Here is a 9851-nt window from a genome sequence, read left to right as displayed (position 1 = left end):
AGTTGCTGCATTTTCATTATCATGTTATTGTCTTCATTTCAAAGGCAGCTAATTGGCTATAAAATGCTTTGGGGTGACATGAAAGGCCTTATAGAAATGTTGTTTCTTTAGAAGATCATGAAGGAAACAATACAAGTCTATAAACAGGGCTAGAATTTCCCAAGTTCAGCAGTTTATAGCAGCCCGTATGTTTATAAAAGGAAGGATGTACAAAGGACTATTGGTGATACAGTATTGTAGCAATAAATCTGCTGGTGCTAAGTATAGACATCCAATCACGTCATACAGATTAATTAGTTCAGTATGTTGGAAATGAGCCATTTGGCCTTTACAAATAGTCTGGGTGCTGTTAACATTAGCTCTGATAGATGGAAACTGCAGACTAATAAAGGAGCTGAAGAATCTTGCCTTATCATGGAAAAAATTCTGAAGAAAGTGACATGATTTGTGAATTTTCTGGGCTGAGCATCTGGGAGGCAACTAGCACAAGAAAGGATCCAAACCTTGTAAAAAGTTTCTGTATTTCTCGATCTGGGGGCTGGAGAGATGGACCTGAATCCCAATAACTGTACTGGAGAAGGTGTCACCTATGGTGGAGCTTGACTTGGCCAGAGCACAACTCAGTCATCAACTGTCTTTACCTGAGACCATATAAAGCAATCTTCTGATGGAACACCATTCATCTTCAACTCTTTATTTTCTCTCTGCACACTTGCTGATTGACCTGCTGAGTGTTTCTATCATTTTCTGTTATATGCTATACAATGCCACTGAGGGAAGATATATTAGGCAATGTGTTGTATTCTTGTATCGAGCTGTGATAATTAGATTGGCAGAAATCCACAGTATTTAGTACAACACTAAATTGGAATAGCATTGTGGCACGCAAACCTACATGACTTTGAATTTGCAAGGTACAAGTTGACAGTATCATCCGCCTCAGAATCAGAATCAGATTTGATATCACTGGCGTGTGTTGTAAGATTTGTTAATGTTGCAGCAGCTGTACGATTAAATACATGATAAATAAATACAGAGAGAAAAAAACTGAGTTACAGTTAAAAAAACACATAAAATAGTTAAGTTAAAATAAGTAGTGCAAAAAACAAAAATAAAGAAGCAGAGATGTAGTGTTCATGGGTTCAATGTCCATTTAGGAATTGGATGCAGAGGGGAGGAAGCTGTTCCTGAATCACTGAATCAGACTTCTCTACTTCCTCCCTGAGCAAGGCTTCCCAACTTAAGGTCTTTAGTATGGGTCCATGGCATAAAAAGGGGTGGGAAACCCCTGATCTTGACATAATTGGAACTGGGGAATCATAAAATCATAGAATCACTGAATCTTTATTGAGAAATAAGGAACAATTTGGCTCATCAGATCTATTGTGGTTCCTACTGGTGTAATCACATCAGTCACATGTTACAACTTCAGGTAACACATGATGAGTGATACTAGTTTAGTTGTTACCATCGTTGCTAGTAATTTAAGTAGTTGGCTGAGTAATCTTACTATTTCTGCTAGAACATTTAAGTGAAGTTGATAAGGTGATATGTACCAGTCAGAGTTAATATAAAATAATTAGATCTTCGCACACACATCGATCTATACCAGGAATCACTGATTGGAAAGAACACTTACCATCCATGTTAAGTCTTGCCTGTAGGTAGCTGAGGCCTGAAACAATACACTTGATGTCTTCTTGACCACCAAGCCACTCAGGAGGGACAGAAAATGCCAGTGTGGTTGGCAATACCCTAATCCTGTGCAGAAATTAAAGAGAATATAAAGCTCATTTCAGGTGATTCATAGAGTTATGCAGGATGGAAACAGGCCAGTCAGCCCAACTTGCCCATGCCACCCAAGATTCCCATCTAAGCTGGTCCCTTTGGTCATTATCCCTCTAAACCAGGGATTCCCAATCTATTTTATGCCATGGACCAATACCATTATCCAGGTGGGGAACCACTGCTCTAAACCTTTCCTATCTATGTTCATTAAGGATGAACACTACTTGTCACATGTACATTACAATGAAGTGTGTCGTTTTACATCAGATCAAATCAGCGAGAACTGTGCTGGGCAACCCACAAGTATTGCCACACTTCTGGTGCCAGCATAGCGTGCCCATATCTCACCAACCCTTCATGTGTCTTTGGACTTTGGGAGGAAACCAGAGCACTGGAGGAAACACATGCTGTCAAAGGTTCATTTATTATCAAATTAGGCAACTCTGAAATTCTTTTCTTCGGATAGCCATGAAGCCAACAAATAAAAGAACGGCAGCTCCTCCCCACACAAAAATGAACAAAGATGGAACAGGCACATTGACCCCCAAATCCCCCTCCCCCCCCACACACACAAAAAGCGAGAAAGATTGTGCGGAAAACACAGAATACAAAAAAAAAACTTAAGTCTGGGAAAAAAAAAAGCTACAGTCCAAGTCCACATCCCAAATGTAGAAAACCTGGGCAACATTCTCTCTCTCTGTAGCAGAGAGATTCACCAGCGATAAAAAGGCAGGCAGCCAGCATTTCAAACTCCCTTGTTTTAATTGGCGAACAATGAAAGCTTTAATCGGAGAAATGAAGTTCAACATCGGCTCGCAGCCTTCTCACCACAAGGTTCCTGCGCACAGTCTCTGCGTCCCGGAATGCCCTCAGAGAGAGCAGAGTGCTGAAATATCTGTACCATCTCCAATCCAGAAATCGCAGGCTCAACAGTTAGGGAATCACATTCAGGATGAAAAACAAGCATAAAAGACATAAAAGAAGTGAGATATATGGTTTCATGATCTATCCAGAAGATGTCGACTGAAGGAGCATTGTACACAGGCACCACTTTGACTGGAAGTCTAAAGAGAAAGTACAAACTCCTCACAGGCTGGGGTGGGAATTGAGCCCTGATCTTACAGTTGGTAGTGTAAAAATAACACACTAGTTGTTGAGGCTTGTTTTAAATATTGTTAATATACCTACCACAACCACTTAGCCTGGCAGGGTCTGTTATGGTTTCTTATATTAACTGCTCTCTGTGTGAAAATTTTACCCCTCAGGTTCCTATTAAATCTCTTCTCTCTGATATTAAATCTATGCCCTCTAGTTCTTTATTCCATGAAGCTATGCATTCACCCTATCTACCCTATTCATAACTTTATATACTTCACATCCAGTATTTACATGCAGATTAACACCTGTGTATACTGTACTTCCGGTACTTACATGCAGATTAATACCTGTGTATACTGTATATCCAGTATTTACATGCAGATTAATACCTGTGTATACTGTATATCCAGTATTTACATGCAGATTAATACCTGTGTATACTGTATATCCAGTATTTACATGCAGATTAATACCTGTGTATACTGCACATCCAGGCTGAGATTGTCCCTAATTTTCCTGCCACCAATGATAAACGTCTTAACCTGTTTAACCTCTCTCCATAAATCAGACCCTTAATTTCTGGCAATATCCTTGTAAAACTCCACTGCACTCTTTCCAGTTTAAAGACATCTTCCCTATAGCAGAGTGACCTAAATTCAACACATTATTCCAAATGTGGCCTCACCAGCATCTTGTGCAATTGCACTATAACAACCCAACTGTTATGTCCAGTGCCCTGAATGATGAAGGCCAATGCGCCAAATGCCTTCTTCACCACCCTGTCTACCTACAGCAACACTTTTAAGGAACCGTGTACTTGTTTGGTTGTTCTGTTCTGTAACATTCCCCAGGGCCCGACCATTCACAGTGAAAGTCCAACCTTCAATTATTGTTCCAAAATGCAACACCTCACACTTACCTAAATTAAACAGCATTTGCTGTTCCATTGCCCAGTTATCCAGCTCATCAAGATCCCTTTGAAATTCCGGATAATCACGTTCACTGTCAAAGACAGAACCCACTTTAGTGTCATCTGCAAATGTACCAGCCCTATCTTGTACTTTCTCATCCAAATTGCTAATGAAAGGAGTTTGTATGTTTTCTCTGGGATCGCTCTGGTTTCCTTCCACAGTCCAAGATGTACAGGTCAGTTCGTAATTGGTCATTGTAAATAGTCCTGTGATTAGGCTAGGGTTAAATAGGGGATTGCAGGGCAGTGGGGGGGCCTACTCCTCACTGTATCGCAATGAATAAATAAATAAATAATAAATAAAATAGCAGTGGGACTAGCTCTGAGTCTTGGGGAACACAGATAGTCACAGGCCTTTAGTCCAAGACACAAACCTTCACCATCACCTTCTGCTTCCTACCATTGAACCAATTATATATACCCAATTAGCTTGCCAAGTTTCAACGATTTTGTTCATTATTTTCATTGTTCACGCAAAAGCTTGAGAAAAAGCCAATTGCTAAAACGCTTGATGCCCACACAGAAATGCACCAGTGTTAGAGGTTGCCGCAGTATCATCTTACCAGGATATTACATCTGCCTGATCACTGGCGCAATTGGACCCATAAGCACAGACACTAAGTCCTTGTTATCTAAAAAGGATAGGGGCATGGACTTCTGGCAGGTGGGGCAACATGGCAGTTTAGTGGTTAACACAATGCTTTACAGTACAGGCAACCCACGTTCAATTCCTGCCACTGCCTGTAAGGAGCTTGTATGTTCTCCTCCTTAATACTGCATGGGTTTCCTCTGGGTGCTCCAGTTTCCTCCCACAGTCCAAAGACATACCAGTTGGTAGGTTAATTGTTCATTGTAAATTGTCCCGTGATTAGGCTACGATTAAATTAGGGGATTGCTGGGCAGCATGGCTCAAAGGGCAGGAAGGGCATTTTCTGCACTGTATCTCAATAAATTAAAATAAATAAATAAACAAAGAAATAAATAAATAGCGAGGAATAACCATACTTTAAGGTCCGATACTCCCCCAAAAAAGCTCAAATATACCCTATAATATTATAAAATACAGGGATGAACACATTAAAATTAATTACTTTGAAAAATGCAGAGTATGGTTTCAAAATCACATGATGCAGTTGAGTAAATAAAGATGGTTCTCCACTAAAACCGCAGGGAGTTGCTTGACACAAGATATCTGGAAAAAGATTATCCTATTAGAAGATTATTATTTCCTCAATAGTGCATCTATATACTGTACATACATATTTGTTAGAAAGGTTTATGGCATTTCTACCATAAGGAAGAAAGTACTGAAGCCTGAAGACCCACCACAACAATTTTGAACATAGAACATAGAACAGTACAGGGCAGTCCAGGCCCTTCAGCCTATGATGTTAGATCAATCTACCCCTTCCCTGCTATGTAGCCCTCCATTTTTCTTTCATCCATATGCCTATAAGACCTTAAGAAGTAGGAACAGAAATAGACCACTTGGCCAATCAAGTCTACTCTGCCATTCCACCATGGCTGATTTATTATCCCTCTCAACCGCATTCTCCTGCCTTCCTCCCATAACCTTTGATGTCCTGACTAACCAAGAAACTATCAACCTCTGCTTTAAATGTATTCAATCTTGACCTCCATACCTGTGCTTTGCAATGAATTCCACAGATTCACCACCCTCTGGCTAAACAAATTCCTCCTCATTGCTGTTCTAAATGGAAGGTCCTCTGTTCTGAAGCTGTGTCCCTGGTCCTGGGCTACCAGTTCCTCCATGTCTGTGGTCCCACATATCCATGGATTTCATCACTGGTTTTCCTCCTTCCGATGGGGCCAAGGTGATGATGTCAATGGTGGACTGGTTTTCCAAGGCAGTCCACTTCATAGCCCTCCCCAAGTTTCTGTCAGCTACTGAAATGATGGACATGGTTATTCAATATGTAGTTCACTTCTACATCTTCCCTCAGGACATTCTGTCAGACCGGGGCCCTCGCATTGTCTCCCACTTTTGGTGAAGATTCTGTTCCCGCCTCTGTACCTTGGTGTGGTTGCCCATGGCTATCATCTGCAGAATAGCAGTCAGTCAGAAAGAGTAGTTTGCAAATAGAAAATTTTATGCGAAGCTCTGCCTACTCTAACGCTTCCACATGAAATAATTATCTGCTCTGGGCCAAGCTGTCCCACAACCTACACACCTCCTCTGCAATGGGTATGTCACCTTTTGAATTGCTTCATGGACACCAACCTCCATTGCTCCCACAGTAAAGGATCTGTCTGCCAGGGTCTTGATTTGCTGCAGCCACCAACCACATCTACTGTTCCCAGGCCAACTGCCATCAGCGTCCAGCCAGATCACTCCAAACTGGGAATGTGTCCGTCTGTCCACTTATGCATCATTTGTCCCTTCAAGATCACCCATCGCATCAATCCAGTCACTTACCATTTCCACCTGCCACCATCCTTCAGTATCATACCTACCTTCCACATGTTCTGCCTCAAGACCCCCATTGTCTATGAACCACTCAACCCAGCTGAGCATGGTGGAAGGTAGTTCAGTGTTTGCCGGTAGATGGATTCACATCACTGTTGATAGGACATGCAGTACCAGGTCAACTGGGAAGGATATAACCTGGAAGAGAGGTCTTGGGTGCTGTACTACATCTTGGATCCATTGCTCCTTGATGAGTTCCGCCAAACCCATCCGGATCAACCTGGGCCATCGGGGACTAGCCATGGGGGGAGGGGCAGTCCTGTCTGGCCTGCACCCGCTGACGTCTCCCAGCTGCAAATACAGACACCTCCCAGTTGCCACCCAGCTAATAGGATTCACTTGTTGCTCATTCCAGACTCGTCACCTGCAGCCTATTTAACCCAATTCTCATCCACAGTCCTTGTTCACACATTGAACCAGCCAGCCTCAACTGGTTGCTCCTAGCTTTCACTCACCCTGCCTGTTGTGTTTAGTTTCTGTTCTCTATTATTTTCTACCTCCTTGTGGCTTGTTATTTTATGGTCTATTATCAAAATTAACATTCACTGTTAACTCGTCTCTGCAGCTCTGCTTTTCTGTCAAGCCTTCTCTACAATTCGTGACAGTAACTCAGTCTACAACACATTTTTCTGTGAAGAACAAAATAAACAGAAACACTTAAACAATAGAAATGTTAAAGTTTGTGGAAGAATAAGAACAGGTAATTACTTCAGAAAATCAGTTTTATAGTGCAGATTGCAACTCTAGAATTCCTGGGTAATGTGTAACACTTTTGTATCTAGTTCTAATGCCTGGAATGGCAGACAGTGTTTACCATAACACTTTCTCAGAATAGTATCACAGTATGCAAACTTACATGGCAGCAAACTTGCATGGTAATGAACTTACATAGCAGATAATGAAGGCATCATCCATCTGGAGGTAGTTAGAATTAAGGAATCATAAAATCATAGAATCATTGAATTCTTATTGTGAAGAAGGAGGCAATTTGGCCTATCACATCTCTGCTGGCAAACTCTTCAGTCCCATGCAATGATAACTCACATACAAATGCTAATTACTCACTCTCAATACCCTTTCAATTCTAATTTTTGAAGGCTCCAGTTAGTTCCCTCTCAAAATTTGGAATTTGTAATTTTGGCCAAACCTCTCTTTACCTCAAGCAGATAAAATTTGGCAACACTTGAGTGAAGTCCCAGTTCTGTTCGGAGAACAGTAACAGATTCAGAAGTTTAATTTAGATCTTGTCATCTACAATAAAGCCCTGGTGTGAAACCGCCCAGTACTTCTTTTTTACTGTTATGGCCAACAGTCAATTTTCTTTCATTATAATGTATCAAGATTCTTCATGATCAGAAATCACATCAAACTGCAGATTGAAGGCTGCCTCACTTAACGCTGTCTCTTTAATGACACACATCTCTCTAGCAGATTCCAGCTCTGATCTCTGCACCCTTAGTAACAAAGGAACCCAACCACATCTTGATAATGACAGACAGGCAAAATCAGGAATTTCAAAGTAATTGGTCAACTTGCTGCAGAAAAATTAATTCAAACATCTCTGAGCTGCCAGAGCATTATATAACGCAATTTAATTTTAACATAGAATTCTCCCTGCTTTCTATTCAGAGTTGACAGTTCCATTTAACTTTATTTTTGCCTGTCTTCTATAAGATTATGTGGAATAATAATGAGTTGCTAGATAAAGGATACTGTAATAAATTGTAGGGCATCTCAGGAAGAGAGTGCCTTCTAATCTGTCAAGAAATCGGAACTGCACTTACAAGTTGGTGTATTTAATACAAGAAAAATTGGATCAGAGCACAAAGTTTCAGGATTTGTTGAAATTATGTTGCATGGACTTTGTAGCAACATAACTGATTTACCATTTTCAACCTTTACTCACCTCTCCCTAATAAGAGAAAATCTGCAGATGCTGGAACTCCAAGCAACACACACAAAATACTGGAAGAACTCAGCAGGCCAGGCAGCATCTATGGAAAAAAGTACAGTCAGCATTTCGGGATGAAGCCCTTTGGCAGGATTGGAGGAAAAAAGCCGTGGAGTAGATTTAAAAGGTGGGGGGAGGGGCCCCTTTCCCTTTTGGCTTGTTAGTTCTACTTGATCATTCATTAACTCTTTCCAGCTAATTTGTTCCTAGTTTACATGAACAGGATCTCCAAACCATCCAATTAGACCTGTCATAGGTTGGGGGAACTACTTCATCAAGCACCTCTGCTCCACTTGCCACAAACGGAACTTCTTGGTGGTCAAGCATTTGAATTCCTATTCCCATTTCTGCTCTGATGTATGTTGGTCCATGGCATCCTCTTGCGTAAGATAAAGCCACACTGAGGGTGGAGGAGCAACACTTTATATTCCGTTTGCGTAGCCTCCAACTTCATGGTGTGAATATCGATTTTTTTCCTTCCAGTAAAAACATTTCTTCCTCACCCCCCCCATTCTCCACTCTTACCTTTTACCTCTTCTCAACTGCCATCACCTTCCCCTGAATTCACTCCTCCTTCCCTTTCTCCCATGGTCCACTCTCCTCTCCTATCAGATTCCCTCCTCTCCAGCCCTTTACATTTCCCACCCACCTGGCATCACCTATCACCTTCCAGCTATCCCTCCCTCCACCTTTTTATTCTGGCATCTTCCTCCCTTCCCTCTCAGTCCTGAACATGGGTCTCGGCCTGAAGCATCAACTGTTTATTCATTTCCGTAGGTGCTGACTTCCTCCACCATTTTGTATTTGTTGCTCTAGATTTCCTGAATCTGCAGACTCTCTCATGTTTATAATTACAACCATTACAATTACTCCCAAGAGTCCTGATCCAGAATGAATAATCATTGTAACTTGAAACTATTACATATTATTGAAAATAAGTTTGTGGAATGTATTTGGAAGCCTCGGTTGTGTTACATGGTATGTGCTGGGTGGAATTCCTTTACAAGACTGGGTCAGAGAAATGATGGTGAAATCTCTCAATCTTTCTCATCCATCCATTTTCTGAGAGGAGAAATAGACTGAGGCAGGTATGTGGAAAAGTTCCTGTCAACATGATAGCATAGTGGTTAATGCATCCTTTTACTGCACCAGTGATTAGAGTTCAATTCCTGCCACTGTCTGTAAGGAGTTTGTATGTTCTCCCGTGACTGTGTGGGTTTCCTCCAGGTGTCCTGGTTTCCTCCCACATTCTAAAGATGTAATTGGTCACATAGGGTGATATGGGATGACGCAGGCTTGTTGGACCAGTAGGGCATGGTGGTTGTCCATCATGTCCGATGATGACAGGAAATCTGTGTTGGAGAGATGTTAAAGTGGAAAAGACATTGTACTGTGGTAGACCCACTCTCTCGACCTCAGAGGTTCAGGTCCAGTGGTCTGAACATGTGTCACAACTGGGGTTTTCTTTAGTTGCAGTTGCTAATCACGATGGGGCAATATTACAGATCACCCAAGAGTCCAAGGGATTTAGAGGAACAAATTTGTAAAGAGATTGC

The sequence above is a fragment of the Hypanus sabinus genome, chromosome 5 (genome assembly GCF_030144855.1).
Source record: "Hypanus sabinus isolate sHypSab1 chromosome 5, sHypSab1.hap1, whole genome shotgun sequence".
In the NCBI taxonomy this organism is placed as follows: domain Eukaryota; kingdom Metazoa; phylum Chordata; class Chondrichthyes; order Myliobatiformes; family Dasyatidae; genus Hypanus; species Hypanus sabinus.
The sequence above is the reverse complement of the archived record's forward strand: the minus strand, read 5'-3'. Positions refer to the sequence as shown.